The following is a 20,901-nucleotide window of genomic DNA, read 5'->3' as shown; positions in this document are numbered from 1 at the left end:
TAGTTTAGAAGAGATAGTTTAGAATGAGAGAGTTTAGAATGAGAGAGTTTAGAAGAGAGAGTTTATAATGAGAGAGTTTATAATGAGAGAGTTTAGAATGAGAGAGTTTAGAATGAGAGAGTTTATAATGAGAGAGTTTAGAAGAGAGAGTTTATAATGAGAGAGTTTATAATGAGAGAGTTTAGAATGAGAGAGTTTATAATGAGAGAGTTTAGAAGAGATAGTTTAGAATGAGAGAGTTTAGAATGAGAGAGTTTAGAAGAGATAGTTTAGAATGAGAGAGTTTAGAATGAGAGAGTTTAGAATGAGAGAGTTTAGAAGAGATAGTTTAGAAGAGATAGTTTAGAATGAGAGAGTTTAGAATGAGAGAGTTTAGAAGAGAGTTTTAGAATGAGAGAGTTTAGAATGAGAGAGTTTAGAATGAGAGAGTTTAGAAGAGATAGTTTAGAATGAGAGAGTTTAGAAGAGAGAGTTTAGAAGAGAGTTTTAGAATGAGAGAGTTTAGAAGAGAGTTTTAGAATGAGAGAGTTTAGAAGGAGAGTTTAGAAGAGAGAGTTTAGAATGAGAGAGTTTAGAAGAGATAGTTTATAATGAGAGAGTTTAGAATGAGAGAGTTTAGAATGAGAGAGTTTAGAATGAGAGAGTTTAGAAGAGATAGTTTAGAAGAGATAGTTTAGAATGAGAGAGTTTAGAAGAGATAGTTTAGAATGAGAGAGTTTAGAATGAGAGAGTTTAGAAGAGATAGTTTATAATGAGAGAGTTTAGAATGAGAGAGTTTAGAATGAGAGAGTTTAGAAGAGATAGTTTAGAATGAGAGAGTTTAGAATGAGAGAGTTTAGAAGAGATAGTTTAGAATGAGAGAGTTTAGAATGAGAGAGTTTAGAATGAGAGAGTTTAGAAGAGATAGTTTATAATGAGAGAGTTTAGAATGAGAGAGTTTAGAATGAGAGAGTTTAGAAGAGAGAGTTTAGAATGAGAGAGTTTAGAATGAGAGAGTTTATAATGAGAGAGTTTAGAAGAGATAGTTTAGAATGAGAGAGTTTAGAATGAGATAGTTTAGAAGAGATAGTTTATAATGAGAGAGTTTATAATGAGAGAGTTTATAATGAGAGAGTTTAGAATGAGAGAGTTTATAATGAGAGAGTTTAGAAGAGAGAGTTTATAATGAGAGAGTTTATAATGAGAGAGTTTAGAATGAGAGAGTTTATAATGAGAGAGTTTAGAATGAGAGAGTTTAGAAGAGATAGTTTAGAATGAGAGAGTTTAGAATGAGATAGTTTAGAAGAGATAGTTTATAATGAGAGAGTTTAGAATGAGAGAGTTTAGAATGAGAGAGTTTAGAAGAGAGAGTTTATAATGAGAGAGTTTATAATGAGAGAGTTTATAATGAGAGAGTTTATAATGAGAGAGTTTAGAATGAGAGAGTTTATAATGAGAGAGTTTAGAAGAGAGAGTTTATAATGAGAGAGTTTAGAATGAGAGAGTTTATAATGAGAGAGTTTAGAAGAGATAGTTTAGAATGAGAGAGTTTAGAATGAGAGAGTTTAGAAGAGATAGTTTAGAATGAGAGAGTTTAGAATGAGAGAGTTTAGAATGAGAGAGTTTAGAAGAGATAGTTTAGAAGAGATAGTTTAGAATGAGAGAGTTTAGAATGAGAGAGTTTAGAAGAGAGTTTTAGAATGAGAGAGTTTAGAATGAGAGAGTTTAGAATGAGAGAGTTTAGAAGAGATAGTTTAGAATGAGAGAGTTTAGAAGAGATAGTTTAGAATGAGAGAGTTTAGAATGAGATAGTTTAGAAGAGATAGTTTAGAATGAGAGAGTTTAGAAGAGATAGTATAGAATGAGAGAGTTTAGAATGAGAGAGTTTAGAAGAGATAGTTTAGAATGAGAGAGTTTAGAATGAGAGAGTTTAGAAGAGAGTTTTAGAATGAGAGAGTTTAGAATGAGAGAGTTTAGGATGAGAGAGTTTAGAATGAGAGTTTAGAATGAGAGAGTTTAGAAGAGAGTTTTAGAATGAGAGAGTTTAGAATGAGAGAGTTTAGAATGAGAGAGTTTAGAAGAGAGTTTTAGAATGAGAGAGTTTAGAATGAGAGAGTTTAGAATGAGAGAGTTTAGAAGAGAGTTTTAGAATGAGAGAGTTTAGAATGAGAGAGTTTAGAATGAGAGAGTTTAGAAGAGATAGTTTAGAAGAGATAGTTTAGAATGAGAGAGTTTAGAAGAGATAGTTTAGAATGAGAGAGTTTAGAATGAGAGAGTTTAGAAGAGATAGTTTATAATGAGAGAGTTTAGAATGAGAGAGTTTAGAATGAGAGAGTTTAGAAGAGATAGTTTAGAATGAGAGAGTTTAGAATGAGAGAGTTTAGAATGAGAGAGTTTAGAAGAGATAGTTTAGAATGAGAGAGTTTAGAATGAGAGAGTTTAGAAGAGATAGTTTAGAATGAGAGAGTTTAGAATGAGAGAGTTTAGAATGAGAGAGTTTAGAAGAGATAGTTTATAATGAGAGAGTTTAGAATGAGAGAGTTTAGAATGAGAGAGTTTAGAAGAGATAGTATAGAATGAGAGAGTTTATAATGAGAGAGTTTAGAATGAGAGAGTTTAGAAGAGATAGTTTAGAATGAGAGAGTTTAGAATGAGATAGTTTAGAAGAGATAGTTTATAATGAGAGAGTTTAGAATGAGAGAGTTTAGAATGAGAGAGTTTAGAAGAGAGAGTTTATAATGAGAGAGTTTATAATGAGAGAGTTTATAATGAGAGAGTTTAGAATGAGAGAGTTTATAATGAGAGAGTTTAGAAGAGAGAGTTTATAATGAGAGAGTTTATAATGAGAGAGTTTAGAATGAGAGAGTTTATAATGAGAGAGTTTAGAAGAGATAGTTTAGAATGAGAGAGTTTAGAATGAGAGAGTTTAGAAGAGATAGTTTAGAATGAGAGAGTTTAGAATGAGAGAGTTTAGAATGAGAGAGTTTAGAAGAGATAGTTTAGAAGAGATAGTTTAGAATGAGAGAGTTTAGAATGAGAGAGTTTAGAAGAGAGTTTTAGAATGAGAGAGTTTAGAATGAGAGAGTTTAGAATGAGAGAGTTTAGAAGAGATAGTTTAGAATGAGAGAGTTTAGAAGAGAGAGTTTAGAAGAGAGTTTTAGAATGAGAGAGTTTAGAAGAGAGTTTTAGAATGAGAGAGTTTAGAAGGAGAGTTTAGAAGAGAGAGTTTAGAATGAGAGAGTTTAGAAGAGATAGTTTATAATGAGAGAGTTTAGAATGAGAGAGTTTAGAATGAGAGAGTTTAGAATGAGAGAGTTTAGAAGAGATAGTTTAGAAGAGATAGTTTAGAATGAGAGAGTTTAGAAGAGATAGTTTAGAATGAGAGAGTTTAGAATGAGAGAGTTTAGAAGAGATAGTTTATAATGAGAGAGTTTAGAATGAGAGAGTTTAGAATGAGAGAGTTTAGAAGAGATAGTTTAGAATGAGAGAGTTTAGAATGAGAGAGTTTAGAAGAGATAGTTTAGAATGAGAGAGTTTAGAATGAGAGAGTTTAGAATGAGAGAGTTTAGAAGAGATAGTTTATAATGAGAGAGTTTAGAATGAGAGAGTTTAGAATGAGAGAGTTTAGAAGAGAGAGTTTAGAATGAGAGAGTTTAGAATGAGAGAGTTTATAATGAGAGAGTTTAGAAGAGATAGTTTAGAATGAGAGAGTTTAGAATGAGATAGTTTAGAAGAGATAGTTTATAATGAGAGAGTTTATAATGAGAGAGTTTATAATGAGAGAGTTTAGAATGAGAGAGTTTATAATGAGAGAGTTTAGAAGAGAGAGTTTATAATGAGAGAGTTTATAATGAGAGAGTTTATAATGAGAGAGTTTATAATGAGAGAGTTTAGAATGAGAGAGTTTAGAAGAGATAGTTTAGAATGAGAGAGTTTAGAATGAGATAGTTTAGAAGAGATAGTTTATAATGAGAGAGTTTAGAATGAGAGAGTTTAGAATGAGAGAGTTTAGAAGAGAGAGTTTATAATGAGAGAGTTTATAATGAGAGAGTTTATAATGAGAGAGTTTATAATGAGAGAGTTTAGAATGAGAGAGTTTATAATGAGAGAGTTTAGAAGAGAGAGTTTATAATGAGAGAGTTTAGAATGAGAGAGTTTATAATGAGAGAGTTTAGAAGAGATAGTTTAGAATGAGAGAGTTTAGAATGAGAGAGTTTAGAAGAGATAGTTTAGAATGAGAGAGTTTAGAATGAGAGAGTTTAGAATGAGAGAGTTTAGAAGAGATAGTTTAGAAGAGATAGTTTAGAATGAGAGAGTTTAGAATGAGAGAGTTTAGAAGAGAGTTTTAGAATGAGAGAGTTTAGAATGAGAGAGTTTAGAATGAGAGAGTTTAGAAGAGATAGTTTAGAATGAGAGAGTTTAGAAGAGATAGTTTAGAATGAGAGAGTTTAGAATGAGATAGTTTAGAAGAGATAGTTTAGAATGAGAGAGTTTAGAAGAGATAGTATAGAATGAGAGAGTTTAGAATGAGAGAGTTTAGAAGAGATAGTTTAGAATGAGAGAGTTTAGAATGAGAGAGTTTAGAAGAGAGTTTTAGAATGAGAGAGTTTAGAATGAGAGAGTTTAGGATGAGAGAGTTTAGAATGAGAGTTTAGAATGAGAGAGTTTAGAAGAGAGTTTTAGAATGAGAGAGTTTAGAATGAGAGAGTTTAGAATGAGAGAGTTTAGAAGAGAGTTTTAGAATGAGAGAGTTTAGAATGAGAGAGTTTAGAATGAGAGAGTTTAGAAGAGAGTTTTAGAATGAGAGAGTTTAGAATGAGAGAGTTTAGAATGAGAGAGTTTAGAAGAGAGTTTTAGAATGAGAGAGTTTAGAATGAGAGAGTTTAGAATGAGAGAGTTTAGAAGAGATAGTTTAGAAGAGATAGTTTAGAATGAGAGAGTTTAGAAGAGATAGTTTAGAATGAGAGAGTTTAGAATGAGAGAGTTTAGAAGAGATAGTTTATAATGAGAGAGTTTAGAATGAGAGAGTTTAGAATGAGAGAGTTTAGAAGAGATAGTTTAGAATGAGAGAGTTTAGAATGAGAGAGTTTAGAATGAGAGAGTTTAGAAGAGATAGTTTAGAATGAGAGAGTTTAGAATGAGAGAGTTTAGAAGAGATAGTTTAGAATGAGAGAGTTTAGAATGAGAGAGTTTAGAATGAGAGAGTTTAGAAGAGATAGTTTATAATGAGAGAGTTTAGAATGAGAGAGTTTAGAATGAGAGAGTTTAGAAGAGATAGTATAGAATGAGAGAGTTTATAATGAGAGAGTTTAGAATGAGAGAGTTTAGAAGAGATAGTTTAGAATGAGAGAGTTTAGAATGAGATAGTTTAGAAGAGATAGTTTATAATGAGAGAGTTTAGAATGAGAGAGTTTAGAATGAGAGAGTTTAGAAGAGAGAGTTTATAATGAGAGAGTTTATAATGAGAGAGTTTATAATGAGAGAGTTTAGAATGAGAGAGTTTATAATGAGAGAGTTTAGAAGAGAGAGTTTATAATGAGAGAGTTTATAATGAGAGAGTTTAGAATGAGAGAGTTTATAATGAGAGAGTTTAGAAGAGATAGTTTAGAATGAGAGAGTTTAGAATGAGAGAGTTTAGAAGAGATAGTTTAGAATGAGAGAGTTTAGAATGAGAGAGTTTAGAATGAGAGAGTTTAGAAGAGATAGTTTAGAAGAGATAGTTTAGAATGAGAGAGTTTAGAATGAGAGAGTTTAGAAGAGAGTTTTAGAATGAGAGAGTTTAGAATGAGAGAGTTTAGAATGAGAGAGTTTAGAAGAGATAGTTTAGAATGAGAGAGTTTAGAAGAGAGAGTTTAGAAGAGAGTTTTAGAATGAGAGAGTTTAGAAGAGAGTTTTAGAATGAGAGAGTTTAGAAGGAGAGTTTAGAAGAGAGAGTTTAGAATGAGAGAGTTTAGAAGAGATAGTTTATAATGAGAGAGTTTAGAATGAGAGAGTTTAGAATGAGAGAGTTTAGAATGAGAGAGTTTAGAAGAGATAGTTTAGAAGAGATAGTTTAGAATGAGAGAGTTTAGAAGAGATAGTTTAGAATGAGAGAGTTTAGAATGAGAGAGTTTAGAAGAGATAGTTTATAATGAGAGAGTTTAGAATGAGAGAGTTTAGAATGAGAGAGTTTAGAAGAGATAGTTTAGAATGAGAGAGTTTAGAATGAGAGAGTTTAGAAGAGATAGTTTAGAATGAGAGAGTTTAGAATGAGAGAGTTTAGAATGAGAGAGTTTAGAAGAGATAGTTTATAATGAGAGAGTTTAGAATGAGAGAGTTTAGAATGAGAGAGTTTAGAAGAGAGAGTTTAGAATGAGAGAGTTTAGAATGAGAGAGTTTATAATGAGAGAGTTTAGAAGAGATAGTTTAGAATGAGAGAGTTTAGAATGAGATAGTTTAGAAGAGATAGTTTATAATGAGAGAGTTTATAATGAGAGAGTTTATAATGAGAGAGTTTAGAATGAGAGAGTTTATAATGAGAGAGTTTAGAAGAGAGAGTTTATAATGAGAGAGTTTATAATGAGAGAGTTTAGAATGAGAGAGTTTATAATGAGAGAGTTTAGAATGAGAGAGTTTAGAAGAGATAGTTTAGAATGAGAGAGTTTAGAATGAGATAGTTTAGAAGAGATAGTTTATAATGAGAGAGTTTAGAATGAGAGAGTTTAGAATGAGAGAGTTTAGAAGAGAGAGTTTATAATGAGAGAGTTTATAATGAGAGAGTTTATAATGAGAGAGTTTAGAATGAGAGAGTTTATAATGAGAGAGTTTAGAAGAGAGAGTTTATAATGAGAGAGTTTATAATGAGAGAGTTTAGAATGAGAGAGTTTATAATGAGAGAGTTTAGAAGAGATAGTTTAGAATGAGAGAGTTTAGAATGAGAGAGTTTAGAAGAGATAGTTTAGAATGAGAGAGTTTAGAATGAGAGAGTTTAGAATGAGAGAGTTTAGAAGAGATAGTTTAGAAGAGATAGTTTAGAATGAGAGAGTTTAGAATGAGAGAGTTTAGAAGAGAGTTTTAGAATGAGAGAGTTTAGAATGAGAGAGTTTAGAATGAGAGAGTTTAGAAGAGATAGTTTAGAATGAGAGAGTTTAGAAGAGATAGTTTAGAATGAGAGAGTTTAGAATGAGATAGTTTAGAAGAGATAGTTTAGAATGAGAGAGTTTAGAAGAGATAGTATAGAATGAGAGAGTTTAGAATGAGAGAGTTTAGAAGAGATAGTTTAGAATGAGAGAGTTTAGAATGAGAGAGTTTAGAAGAGAGTTTTAGAATGAGAGAGTTTAGAATGAGAGAGTTTAGGATGAGAGAGTTTAGAATGAGAGTTTAGAATGAGAGAGTTTAGAAGAGAGTTTTAGAATGAGAGAGTTTAGAATGAGAGAGTTTAGAATGAGAGAGTTTAGAAGAGAGTTTTAGAATGAGAGAGTTTAGAATGAGAGAGTTTAGAATGAGAGAGTTTAGAAGAGAGTTTTAGAATGAGAGAGTTTAGAATGAGAGAGTTTAGAATGAGAGAGTTTAGAAGAGAGTTTTAGAATGAGAGAGTTTAGAAGAGAGTTTTAGAATGAGAGAGTTTAGAATGAGAGAGTTTAGAATGAGAGAGTTTAGAAGAGAGTTTTAGAATGAGAGAGTTTAGAATGAGAGAGTTTAGAATGAGAGAGTTTAGAAGAGAGTTTTAGAATGAGAGAGTTTAGAATGAGAGAGTTTAGAATGAGAGAGTTTAGAAGAGATAGTTTAGAAGAGATAGTTTAGAATGAGAGAGTTTAGAAGAGATAGTTTAGAATGAGAGAGTTTAGAATGAGAGAGTTTAGAAGAGATAGTTTAGAATGAGAGAGTTTAGAATGAGAGATTTTAGAATGAGAGAGTTTAGAAGAGATAGTTTATAATGAGAGAGTTTAGAATGAGAGAGTTTAGAATGAGAGAGTTTAGAAGAGATAGTATAGAATGAGAGAGTTTATAATGAGAGAGTTTAGAATGAGAGAGTTTAGAAGAGATAGTTTAGAATGAGAGAGTTTAGAATGAGATAGTTTAGAAGAGATAGTTTATAATGAGAGAGTTTAGAATGAGAGAGTTTAGAATGAGAGAGTTTAGAAGAGAGAGTTTATAATGAGAGAGTTTATAATGAGAGAGTTTAGAATGAGAGAGTTTAGAATGAGAGAGTTTATAATGAGAGAGTTTAGAAGAGAGAGTTTATAATGAGAGAGTTTATAATGAGAGAGTTTAGAATGAGAGAGTTTATAATGAGAGAGTTTAGAAGAGATAGTTTAGAATGAGAGAGTTTAGAATGAGAGAGTTTAGAAGAGATAGTTTAGAATGAGAGAGTTTAGAATGAGAGAGTTTAGAATGAGAGAGTTTAGAAGAGATAGTTTAGAAGAGATAGTTTAGAATGAGAGAGTTTAGAATGAGAGAGTTTAGAAGAGAGTTTTAGAATGAGAGAGTTTAGAATGAGAGAGTTTAGAATGAGAGAGTTTAGAAGAGATAGTTTAGAATGAGAGAGTTTAGAAGAGAGAGTTTAGAAGAGAGTTTTAGAATGAGAGAGTTTAGAAGAGAGTTTTAGAATGAGAGAGTTTAGAAGGAGAGTTTAGAAGAGAGAGTTTAGAATGAGAGAGTTTAGAAGAGATAGTTTATAATGAGAGAGTTTAGAATGAGAGAGTTTAGAATGAGAGAGTTTAGAATGAGAGAGTTTAGAAGAGATAGTTTAGAATGAGAGAGTTTAGAATGAGATAGTTTAGAAGAGATAGTTTAGAATGAGAGAGTTTAGAAGAGATAGTTTAGAAGAGATAGTTTATAATGAGAGAGTTTAGAATGAGAGAGTTTAGAAGAGATAGTTTAGAATGAGAGAGTTTAGAATGAGAGAGTTTAGAATGAGAGAGTTTAGAAGAGATAGTATAGAATGAGAGAGTTTATAATGAGAGAGTTTAGAATGAGAGAGTTTAGAATGAGAGAGTTTATAATGAGAGAGTTTAGAAGAGAGAGTTTATAATGAGAGAGTTTAGAATGAGAGAGTTTAGAAGAGAGAGTTTATAATGAGAGAGTTTATAATGAGAGAGTTTATAATGAGAGAGTTTAGAATGAGAGAGTTTATAATGAGAGAGTTTAGAAGAGAGAGTTTATAATGAGAGAGTTTATAATGAGAGAGTTTAGAATGAGAGAGTTTATAATGAGAGAGTTTAGAATGAGAGAGTTTAGAAGAGATAGTTTAGAATGAGAGAGTTTAGAAGAGAGAGTTTATAATGAGAGAGTTTATAATGAGAGAGTTTAGAATGAGAGAGTTTAGAAGAGATAGTTTAGAAGAGATAGTTTAGAATGAGAGAGTTTAGAAGAGATAGTTTAGAATGAGAGAGTTTAGAATGAGAGAGTTTAGAAGAGATAGTTTATAATGAGAGAGTTTAGAATGAGAGAGTTTAGAATGAGAGAGTTTAGAAGAGATAGTTTAGAATGAGAGAGTTTAGAATGAGAGAGTTTAGAATGAGAGAGTTTAGAATGAGAGAGTTTAGAAGAGATAGTTTAGAATGAGAGAGTTTAGAATGAGAGAGTTTAGAAGAGATAGTTTAGAATGAGAGAGTTTAGAATGAGAGAGTTTAGAATGAGAGAGTTTAGAAGAGATAGTTTATAATGAGAGAGTTTAGAATGAGAGAGTTTAGAATGAGAGAGTTTAGAAGAGATAGTATAGAATGAGAGAGTTTATAATGAGAGAGTTTATAATGAGAGAGTTTAGAATGAGAGAGTTTATAATGAGAGAGTTTAGAAGAGAGAGTTTATAATGAGAGAGTTTAGAATAGAGAGTTTATAATGAGAGAGTTTATAATGAGAGAGTTTATAATGAGAGAGTTTAGAATGAGAGAGTTTATAATGAGAGAGTTTAGAAGAGAGAGTTTATAATGAGAGAGTTTATAATGAGAGAGTTTAGAATGAGAGAGTTTATAATGAGAGAGTTTAGAATGAGAGAGTTTAGAAGAGATAGTTTAGAATGAGAGAGTTTAGAAGAGAGAGTTTATAATGAGAGAGTTTATAATGAGAGAGTTTAGAATGAGAGAGTTTATAATGAGAGAGTTTAGAATGAGAGAGTTTAGAAGAGATAGTTTAGAATGAGAGAGTTTAGAATGAGATAGTTTAGAAGAGATAGTTTATAATGAGAGAGTTTAGAATGAGAGAGTTTAGAATGAGAGAGTTTAGAAGAGAGAGTTTATAATGAGAGAGTTTATAATGAGAGAGTTTAGAATGAGAGAGTTTAGAATGAGAGAGTTTATAATGAGAGAGTTTAGAAGAGAGAGTTTATAATGAGAGAGTTTATAATGAGAGAGTTTAGAATGAGAGAGTTTATAATGAGAGAGTTTAGAAGAGATAGTTTAGAATGAGAGAGTTTAGAATGAGAGAGTTTAGAAGAGATAGTTTAGAATGAGAGAGTTTAGAATGAGAGAGTTTAGAATGAGAGAGTTTAGAAGAGATAGTTTAGAAGAGATAGTTTAGAATGAGAGAGTTTAGAATGAGAGAGTTTAGAAGAGAGTTTTAGAATGAGAGAGTTTAGAATGAGAGAGTTTAGAATGAGAGAGTTTAGAAGAGATAGTTTAGAATGAGAGAGTTTAGAAGAGAGAGTTTAGAAGAGAGTTTTAGAATGAGAGAGTTTAGAAGAGAGTTTTAGAATGAGAGAGTTTAGAAGGAGAGTTTAGAAGAGAGAGTTTAGAATGAGAGAGTTTAGAAGAGATAGTTTATAATGAGAGAGTTTAGAATGAGAGAGTTTAGAATGAGAGAGTTTAGAATGAGAGAGTTTAGAAGAGATAGTTTAGAAGAGATAGTTTAGAATGAGAGAGTTTAGAAGAGATAGTTTAGAATGAGAGAGTTTAGAATGAGAGAGTTTAGAAGAGATAGTTTATAATGAGAGAGTTTAGAATGAGAGAGTTTAGAATGAGAGAGTTTAGAAGAGATAGTTTAGAATGAGAGAGTTTAGAATGAGAGAGTTTAGAAGAGAGAGTTTAGAATGAGAGAGTTTAGAATGAGAGTTATAAGAGTTTAGAATGAGAGAGTTTAGAATGAGAGAGTTTAGAAGAGATAGTTTAGAATGAGAGAGTTTAGAATGAGAGAGTTTAGAAGAGAGAAGAGATAGTTTAGAATGAGAGAGTTTAGAATGAGAGAGTTTAGAATGAGAGAGTTTAGAAGAGATAGTTTATAATGAGAGAGTTTAGAATGAGAGAGTTTAGAATGAGAGAGTTTAGAAGAGATAGTATAGAATGAGAGAGTTTATAATGAGAGAGTTTAGAATGAGAGAGTTTAGAATGAGAGAGTTTATAATGAGAGAGTTTAGAAGAGAGAGTTTATAATGAGAGAGTTTAGAATGAGAGAGTTTAGAAGAGAGAGTTTATAATGAGAGAGTTTATAATGAGAGAGTTTATAATGAGAGAGTTTATAATGAGAGAGTTTAGAATGAGAGAGTTTATAATGAGAGAGTTTAGAAGAGAGAGTTTATAATGAGAGAGTTTATAATGAGAGAGTTTAGAATGAGAGAGTTTATAATGAGAGAGTTTAGAAGAGATAGTTTAGAATGAGAGAGTTTAGAATGAGATAGTTTAGAAGAGATAGTTTATAATGAGAGAGTTTATAATGAGAGAGTTTATAATGAGAGAGTTTAGAATGAGAGAGTTTATAATGAGAGAGTTTAGAAGAGAGAGTTTATAATGAGAGAGTTTATAATGAGAGAGTTTAGAATGAGAGAGTTTATAATGAGAGAGTTTAGAATGAGAGAGTTTAGAAGAGATAGTTTAGAATGAGAGAGTTTAGAATGAGATAGTTTAGAAGAGATAGTTTATAATGAGAGAGTTTAGAATGAGAGAGTTTAGAATGAGAGAGTTTAGAAGAGAGAGTTTATAATGAGAGAGTTTATAATGAGAGAGTTTATAATGAGAGAGTTTATAATGAGAGAGTTTAGAATGAGAGAGTTTATAATGAGAGAGTTTAGAAGAGAGAGTTTATAATGAGAGAGTTTATAATGAGAGAGTTTAGAATGAGAGAGTTTATAATGAGAGAGTTTAGAAGAGATAGTTTAGAATGAGAGAGTTTAGAATGAGAGAGTTTAGAAGAGATAGTTTAGAATGAGAGAGTTTAGAATGAGAGAGTTTAGAAGAGATAGTTTAGAAGAGATAGTTTAGAATGAGAGAGTTTAGAATGAGAGAGTTTAGAAGAGAGTTTTAGAATGAGAGAGTTTAGAATGAGAGAGTTTAGAATGAGAGAGTTTAGAAGAGATAGTTTAGAATGAGAGAGTTTAGAAGAGATAGTTTAGAATGAGAGAGTTTAGAATGAGATAGTTTAGAAGAGATAGTTTAGAATGAGAGAGTTTAGAAGAGATAGTATAGAATGAGAGAGTTTAGAATGAGAGAGTTTAGAAGAGATAGTTTAGAATGAGAGAGTTTAGAATGAGAGAGTTTAGAAGAGAGTTTTAGAATGAGAGAGTTTAGAATGAGAGAGTTTAGGATGAGAGAGTTTAGAATGAGAGTTTAGAATAAGAGAGTTTAGAAGAGAGTTTTAGAATGAGAGAGTTTAGAATGAGAGAGTTTAGAATGAGAGAGTTTAGAAGAGAGTTTTAGAATGAGAGAGTTTAGAATGAGAGAGTTTAGAATGAGAGAGTTTAGAAGAGAGTTTTAGAATGAGAGAGTTTAGAATGAGAGAGTTTAGAATGAGAGAGTTTAGAAGAGAGTTTTAGAATGAGAGAGTTTAGAATGAGAGAGTTTAGAATGAGAGAGTTTAGAAGAGTTTTAGAATGAGAGAGTTTAGAATGAGAGAGTTTAGAAGAGATAGTTTAGAATGAGAGAGTTTAGAAGAGATAGTTTAGAATGAGAGAGTTTAGAATGAGAGAGTTTAGAAGAGATAGTTTAGAATGAGAGAGTTTAGAATGAGAGAGTTTAGAATGAGAGAGTTTAGAAGAGAGTTTAGAAGAGAGTTTTAGAATGAGAGAGTTTAGGATGAGAGTTTTAGAATGAGAGAGTTTAGAAGAGAGTTTTAGAATGAGAGAGTTTAGAATGAGAGAGTTTAGAATGAGAGAGTTTAGAAGAGATAGTTTAGAATGAGAGAGTTTAGAATGAGAGAGTTTAGAATGAGAGAGTTTAGAATGAGAGAGTTTAGAAGAGATAGTTTAGAAGAGATAGTTTAGAATGAGAGAGTTTAGAATGAGAGAGTTTAGAAGAGAGTTTTGAATGAGAGAGTTTAGAATGAGAGAGTTTAGAATGAGAGAGTTTAGAAGAGATAGTTTTAGAATGAGAGAGTTTAGAAGAGATAGTTTAGAATGAGAGAGTTTAGAATGAGATAGTTTAGAAGAGATAGTTTAGAATGAGAGAGTTTAGAAGAGATAGTATAGAATGAGAGAGTTTAGAATGAGAGAGTTTAGAAGAGATAGTTTAGAATGAGAGAGTTTAGAATGAGAGAGTTTAGAAGAGAGTTTTAGAATGAGAGAGTTTAGAATGAGAGAGTTAGGATGAGAGAGTTTAGAATGAGAGTTTAGAATGAGAGAGTTTTAGAAGAGAGTTTTAGAATGAGAGAGTTTAGAATGAGAGAGTTTAGAATGAGAGAGTTTAGAAGAGAGTTTTAGAATGAGAGAGTTTAGAATGAGAGAGTTTAGAATGAGAGAGTTTAGAAGAGAGTTTTAGAATGAGAGTTTAGAATGAGAGAGTTTAGAATGAGAGAGTTTAGAAGAGTTTTAGAATGAGAGAGTTTAGAATGAGAGAGTTTAGAAGAGATAGTTTAGAATGAGAGAGTTTAGAAGAGATAGTTTAGAATGAGAGAGTTTAGAATGAGAGAGTTTAGAAGAGATAGTTTAGAATGAGAGAGTTTAGAATGAGAGAGTTTAGAATGAGAGAGTTTAGAAGAGAGTTTAGAAGAGAGTTTTAGAATGAGAGAGTTTAGGATGAGAGTTTTAGAATGAGAGAGTTTAGAAGAGAGTTTTAGAATGAGAGAGTTTAGAATGAGAGAGTTTAGAATGAGAGAGTTTAGAAGAGATAGTTTAGAATGAGAGAGTTTAGAAGAGATAGTTTAGAATGAGAGAGTTTAGAATGAGATAGTTTAGAAGAGATAGTTTAGAATGAGAGAGTTTAGAAGAGATAGTATAGAATGAGAGAGTTTAGAATGAGAGAGTTTAGAAGAGATAGTTTAGAATGAGAGAGTTTAGAATGAGAGAGTTTAGAAGAGAGTTTTAGAATGAGAGAGTTTAGAATGAGAGAGTTTAGGATGAGAGAGTTTAGAAGAAATAGTTTAGAATGAGAGAGTTTAGAATGAGAGAGTTTAGAATGAGAGAGTTTAGAAGAGAGTTTAGAAGAGATAGTTTAGAATGAGAGAGTTTAGGATGAGAGAGTTTAGAATGAGAGAGTTTAGAATGAGAGAGTTTAGAAGAGAGTTTTAGAATGAGAGAGTTTAGAATGAGAGAGTTTAGGATGAGAGAGTTTAGAATGAGAGAGCTTAGAATGAGAGAGTTTAGAAGAGATAGTTTAGAATGAGAGAGTTTAGAAGAGATAGTTTAGAATGAGAGAGTTTAGAATGAGAGAGTTTAGAAGAGATAGTTTAGAATGAGAGAGTTTAGAATGAGAGAGTTTAGAATGAGAGAGTTTAGAAGAGATAGTTTAGAATGAGAGAGTTTAGAATGAGAGAGTTTAGAAGAGATAGTTTAGAATGAGAGAGTTTAGAATGAGAGAGTTTTAGAATGAGAGAGTTTAGAATGAGAGAGTTTAGAAGAGATAGTTTAAAATGAGAGAGTTTAGAATGAGAGAGTTTTAGAATGAGAGAGTTTAGAATGAGAGAGTTTAGAAGAGATAGTTTAGAATGAGAGAGTTTAGAATGAGAGAGTTTTAGAATGAGAGAGTTTAGAATGAGAGAGTTTAGAAGAGAGTTTTAGAATGAGAGAGTTTAGAAGAGAGTTTTAGAATGAGAGAGTTTAGAAGAGAGTTTTAGAATGAGAGAGTTTAGAATGAGAGAGTTTAGAAGAGAGTTTTAGAATGAGAGAGTTTAGAATGAGAGAGTTTAGAATGAGAGAGTTTAGAAGAGAGTTTTAGAATGAGAGAGTTTAGAATGAGAGAGTTTAGAAGAGAGTTTTAGAATGAGAGAGTTTAGAATGAGAGAGTTTAGAAGAGAGTTTTAGAATGAGAGGAAGAGAGTTTAGAATGAGAGGAAGAGAGTTTTAGAATGAGAGGAAGAGAGAGTTTAGAATGAGAGGAAGAGAGTTTAGAATGAGAGGAAGAGAGTTTAGAATGAGAGTTTAGAATGAGAGAGTTTAGAAGAGAGTTTTAGAATGAGAGAGTTTAGAATGAGAGAGTTTAGAATGAGAGAGTTTAGAAGAGAGTTTTAGAATGAGAGAGTTTAGAATGAGAGAGTTTAGAAGAGAGAGTTTAGAATGAGAGAGTTTAGAATGAGAGAGTTTAGAAGAGAGTTTTAGAATGAGAGAGTTTAGAATGAGAGAGTTTAGAATGAGAGAGTTTAGAAGAGAGTTTTAGAATGAGAGAGTTTAGAATGAGAGAGTTTAGAAGAGAGTTTTAGAATGAGAGAGTTTAGAAGAGAGTTTTAGAATGAGAGAGTTTAGAATGAGAGAGTTTAGAATGAGAGAGTTTAGAAGAGAGTTTTAGAATGAGAGAGTTTAGAAGAGAGTTTTAGAATGAGAGAGTTTAGAAGGAGAGAGTTTAGAAGAGATAGTTTAGAATGAGAGAGTTTAGAAGAGATAGTTTAGAATGAGAGAGTTTAGAAGAGATAGTTTAGAATGAGAGAGTTTAGAATGAGAGAGTTTAGAAGAGATAGTTTAGAATGAGAGAGTTTAGAATGAGAGAGTTTAGAAGAGATAGTTTAGAATGAGAGAGTTTAGAATGAGAGAGTTTAGAAGAGATAGTTTAGAATGAGAGAGTTTAGAATGAGAGAGTTTTAGAATGAGAGAGTTTAGAATGAGAGAGTTTAGAAGAGATAGTTTAGAATGAGAGAGTTTAGAATGAGAGAGTTTTAGAATGAGAGAGTTTAGAATGAGAGAGTTTAGAAGAGAGTTTTAGAATGAGAGAGTTTAGAAGAGAGTTTTAGAATGAGAGAGTTTAGAAGAGAGTTTTAGAATGAGAGAGTTTAGAATGAGAGAGTTTAGAAGAGAGTTTTAGAATGAGAGAGTTTAGAATGAGAGAGTTTAGAATGAGAGAGTTTAGAAGAGAGTTTTAGAATGAGAGAGTTTAGAATGAGAGAGTTTAGAAGAGAGTTTTAGAATGAGAGAGTTTAGAATGAGAGAGTTTAGAAGAGAGTTTTAGAATGAGAGGAAGAGAGTTTAGAATGAGAGGAAGAGAGAGTTTAGAATGAGAGGAAGAGAGTTTAGAATGAGAGGAAGAGAGTTTAGAATGAGAGTTTAGAATGAGAGAGTTTAGAAGAGAGTTTTAGAATGAGAGAGTTTAGAATGAGAGAGTTTAGAATGAGAGAGTTTAGAAGAGAGTTTTAGAATGAGAGAGTTTAGAATGAGAGAGTTTAGAATGAGAGAGTTTAGAAGAGAGTTTTAGAATGAGAGAGTTTAGAATGAGAGAGTTTAGAATGAGAGAGTTTAGAAGAGAGTTTTAGAATGAGAGAGTTTAGAATGAGAGAGTTTAGAATGAGAGAGTTTAGAAGAGTTTTAGAATGAGAGAGTTTAGAATGAGAGAGTTTAGAAGAGAGAGTTTAGAATGAGAGAGTTTAGAATGAGAGAGTTTAGAAGAGAGTTTTAGAATGAGAGAGTTTAGAATGAGAGAGTTTAGAAGAGAGTTTTAGAATGAGAGGAAGAGAGTTTAGAATGAGAGGAAGAGAGTTTTAGAATGAGAGGAAGAGAGAGTTTAGAATGAGAGGAAGAGAGTTTAGAATGAGAGGAAGAGAGTTTAGAATGAGAGTTTAGAATGAGAGAGTTTAGAAGAGAGTTTTAGAATGAGAGAGTTTAGAATGAGAGATTTAGAATGAGAGAGTTTAGAAGAGAGTTTTAGAATGAGAGAGTTTAGAATGAGAGAGTTTAGAATGAGAGAGTTTAGAAGAGAGTTTTAGAATGAGAGAGTTTAGAATGAGAGAGTTTAGAATGAGAGAGTTTAGAAGAGAGTTTTAGAATGAGAGAGTTTAGAATGAGAGAGTTTAGAATGAGAGAGTTTAGAAAGAGTTTTAGAATGAGAGAGTTTAGAATGAGAGAGTTTAGAAGAGATAGTTTAGAATGAGAGAGTTTAGAAGAGATAGTTTAGAATGAGAGAGTTTAGAATGAGAGAGTTTAGAAGAGATAGTTTAGAATGAGAGAGTTTAGAATGAGAGAGTTTAGAAGAGATAGTTTAGAATGAGAGAGTTTAGAATGAGAGAGTTTAGAAGAGATAGTTTAGAATGAGAGAGTTTAGAATGAGAGAGTTTAGAATGAGAGAGTTTAGAAGAGATAGTTTAGAATGAGAGAGTATAGAATGAGAGAGTTTTAGAATGAGAGAGTTTAGAATGAGAGAGTTTAGAAGAGATAGTTTAGAATGAGAGAGTTTAGAATGAGAGAGTTTTAGAATGAGAGAGTTTAGAATGAGAGAGTTTAGAAGAGAGTTTTAGAATGAGAGAGTTTAGAAGAGAGTTTTAGAATGAGAGAGTTTAGAAGAGAGTTTTAGAATGAGAGAGTTTAGAATGAGAGAGTTTAGAAGAGAGTTTTAGAATGAGAGAGTTTAGAATGAGAGAGTTTAGAATGAGAGAGTTTAGAAGAGAGTTTTAGAATGAGAGAGTTTAGAATGAGAGAGTTTAGAAGAGAGTTTTAGAATGAGAGAGTTTAGAATGAGAGAGTTTAGAAGAGAGTTTTAGAATGAGAGGAAGAGAGTTTAGAATGAGAGGAAGAGAGAGTTTAGAATGAGAGGAAGAGAGTTTAGAATGAGAGGAAGAGAGTTTAGAATGAGAGTTTAGAATGAGAGAGTTTAGAAGAGAGTTTTAGAATGAGAGAGTTTAGAATGAGAGAGTTTAGAATGAGAGAGTTTAGAAGAGAGTTTTAGAATGAGAGAGTTTAGAATGAGAGAGTTTAGAATGAGAGAGTTTAGAAGAGAGTTTTAGAATGAGAGAGTTTAGAATGAGAGAGTTTAGAATGAGAGAGTTTAGAAGAGAGTTTTAGAATGAGAGAGTTTAGAATGAGAGAGTTTAGAATGAGAGAGTTTAGAAGAGTTTTAGAATGAGAGAGTTTAGAATGAGAGAGTTTAGAAGAGAGAGTTTAGAATGAGAGAGTTTAGAATGAGAGAGTTTAGAAGAGAGTTTTAGAATGAGAGAGTTTAGAATGAGAGAGTTTAGAATGAGAGAGTTTAGAAGAGAGTTTTAGAATGAGAGAGTTTAGAAGAGAGTTTTAGAATGAGAGAGTTTAGAATGAGAGAGTTTAGAATGAGAGAGTTTAGAAGAGAGTTTTAGAATGAGAGAGTTTAGAAGAGAGTTTTAGAATGAGAGAGTTTAGAAGGAGAGAGTTTAGAAGAGATAGTTTAGAATGAGAGAGTTTAGAAGAGATAGTTTAGAATGAGAGAGTTTAGAAGAGATAGTTTAGAATGAGAGAGTTTAGAATGAGAGAGTTTAGAAGAGATAGTTTAGAATGAGAGGGTTTAGAATGAGAGAGTTTAGAAGAGACAGTTTAGAATGAGAGAGTTTAGAATGAGAGAGTTTAGAATGAGAGAGTTTAGAAGAGATAGTTAAGAATGAGAGAGTTTAGAATGAGAGAGTTTAGAAGAGATAGTTTAGAATGAGAGAGTTTAGAATGAGAGAGTTTAGAATGAGAGAGTTTAGAAGAGATAGTTTAGAATGAGAGAGTTTAGAATGAGAGAGTTTAGAAGATATAGTTTAGAATGAGAGAGTTTAGAATGAGAGAGTTTAGAAGAGATAGTTTAGAATGAGAGAGTTTAGAATGAGAGAGTTTTAGAATGAGAGAGTTTAGAATGAGAGAGTTTAGAAGAGAGTTTTAGAATGAGAGAGTTTAGAATGAGAGAGTTTAGAAGAGAGTTTTAGAATGAGAGAGTTTAGAAGAGAGTTTTAGAATGAGAGAGTTTAGAATGAGAGAGTTTAGAATGAGAGAGTTTAGAAGAGAGTTTTAGAATGAGAGTTTTAGAATGAGAGAGTTTAGAATGAGAGAGTTTAGAAGAGAGTTTTAGAATGAGAGAGTTTAGAATGAGAGAGTTTAGAAGAGAGAGTTTAGAATGAGAGTTTAGAATGAGAGAGTTTAGAAGAGATAGTTTAGAATGAGAGAGTTTAGAATGAGAGAGTTTAGAAGAGAGAGTTTAGAAGAGAGAGTTTAGAATGAGAGAGTTTAGAATAGATAGTTTAGAAGAGAGTTTTAGAATGAGAGAGTTTAGAATGAGAGAGTTTAAAAGAGAGTTTTAGAATGAGAGAGTTTAGAATGAGAGAGTTTAGAAGAGAGTTTTAGAATGAGAGAGTTTAGAATGAGAGAGTTTAGAATGAGAGAGTTTAGAAGAGAGTTTTAGAATGAGAGAGTTTAGAATGAGAGAGTTTAGAAGAGAGTTTTAGAATGAGAGGAAGAGAGTTTTAGAATGAGAGGAAGAGAGTTTAGAATGAGAGGAAGAGAGTTTAGAATGAGAGAGTTTAGAATGAGAGAGTTTAGAAGAGAGTTTTAGAATGAGAGAGTTTAGAAGAGAGTTTTAGAATGAGAGAGTTTAGAATGAGAGAGTTTAGAATGAGAGAGTTTAGAAGAGAGTTTTAGAATGAGAGAGTTTAGAATGAGAGAGTTTAGAAGAGAGTTTTAGAATGAGAGGAAGAGAGTTTAGAATGAGAGGAAGAGAGTTTAGAATGAGAGGAAGAGAGTTTAGTATGAGAGAGTTTAGAATGAGAGAGTTTAGAAGAGAGTTTTAGAATGAGAGAGTTTAGAATGAGAGAGTTTAGAAGAGAGTTTTAGAATGAGAGAGTTTAGAATGAGAGAGTTTAGAATGAGAGAGTTTAGAAGAGAGTTTTAGAATGAGAGAGTTTAGAATGAGAGAGTTTAGAGAGAGTTTAGAATGAGAGAGTTTAGAATGAGAGAGTTTAGAAGAGATAGTTTAGAATGAGAGAGTTTAGAATGAGAGAGTTTAGAAGAGATAGTTTAGAATGAGAGAGTTTAGAATGAGAGGAAGAGAGTTTAGAATGAGAGGAAGAGCGTTCAGAATGAGAGAGTTTAGAATGAGAGGAAGAGAGTTTAGAATGAGAGGAAGAGCGTTTAGAATGAGAGGAAGAGAGTTTTAGAATGAGACGAATTAAGAGTTTAGAATGAGAGGCAGAGAGAGTTTTAGAATTTAGCCATCTTGGTAGCTCGTTTCGGGTCGTTATTGGGCATTTATGATGGGCAGAACTGGGCATGTGCAAGGCTCACGACACCGACCACATTTACAGCTCCAGCTGCGAGATCACAACAATCCACACTGTGGCAAAAGCTTGCGCTACTTGTGTGTGTGTGTGTGTGTGCAAAAGCTTGCGCTACTTGTGTGTGTGTGTGTGTGCGTATGTGTGTGTGCAACAATCCACACTGTGGCAAAAGCTTGCGCTACTTGTGTGTGTGTGTGTGTGTGTGTGTGCAAAAGCTTGCGCTACTTGTATGTGTGTAAGTGTATGTGTGTGTGTGTTTGTGTGTGTGTGTGTGTGTGTGTGTGCAAAAGCTTGCACCAGTATAATCACACATTTGGCACAATACTTTTGGCGGCAGTCGGAAGGAGTGGGATATGTGTAGCTCTATTGGCGTTATGATCTAGCCCCTTACATGTCGGTGGAGGCTAACCTCATACATTTCTACGGAGCATTATTTGAGTGCTGTGTCTCCCCATTAGAAAGTCTCTGGTTATATGAACTAACCCCATACATTCCTATGGAGGATTTCTTTGAGTGCTGTCTCCTCATTAGAAAGTCTCTGGATACATATGAACTAACCCCATACATTTCTATGGAGGATTCTGCTATAGTGCTCATACCACA

This window comes from Alosa pseudoharengus, unplaced genomic scaffold (genome assembly GCF_046254945.1).
Source record: "Alosa pseudoharengus isolate Yale_2024_CS ecotype anadromous, Long Island Sound unplaced genomic scaffold, YU_APseudo_1.1 YU_APseudo_1.1_scf_1, whole genome shotgun sequence".
NCBI lineage: Eukaryota > Metazoa > Chordata > Actinopteri > Clupeiformes > Clupeidae > Alosa > Alosa pseudoharengus.
The sequence above is the reverse complement of the archived record's forward strand: the minus strand, read 5'-3'. Positions refer to the sequence as shown.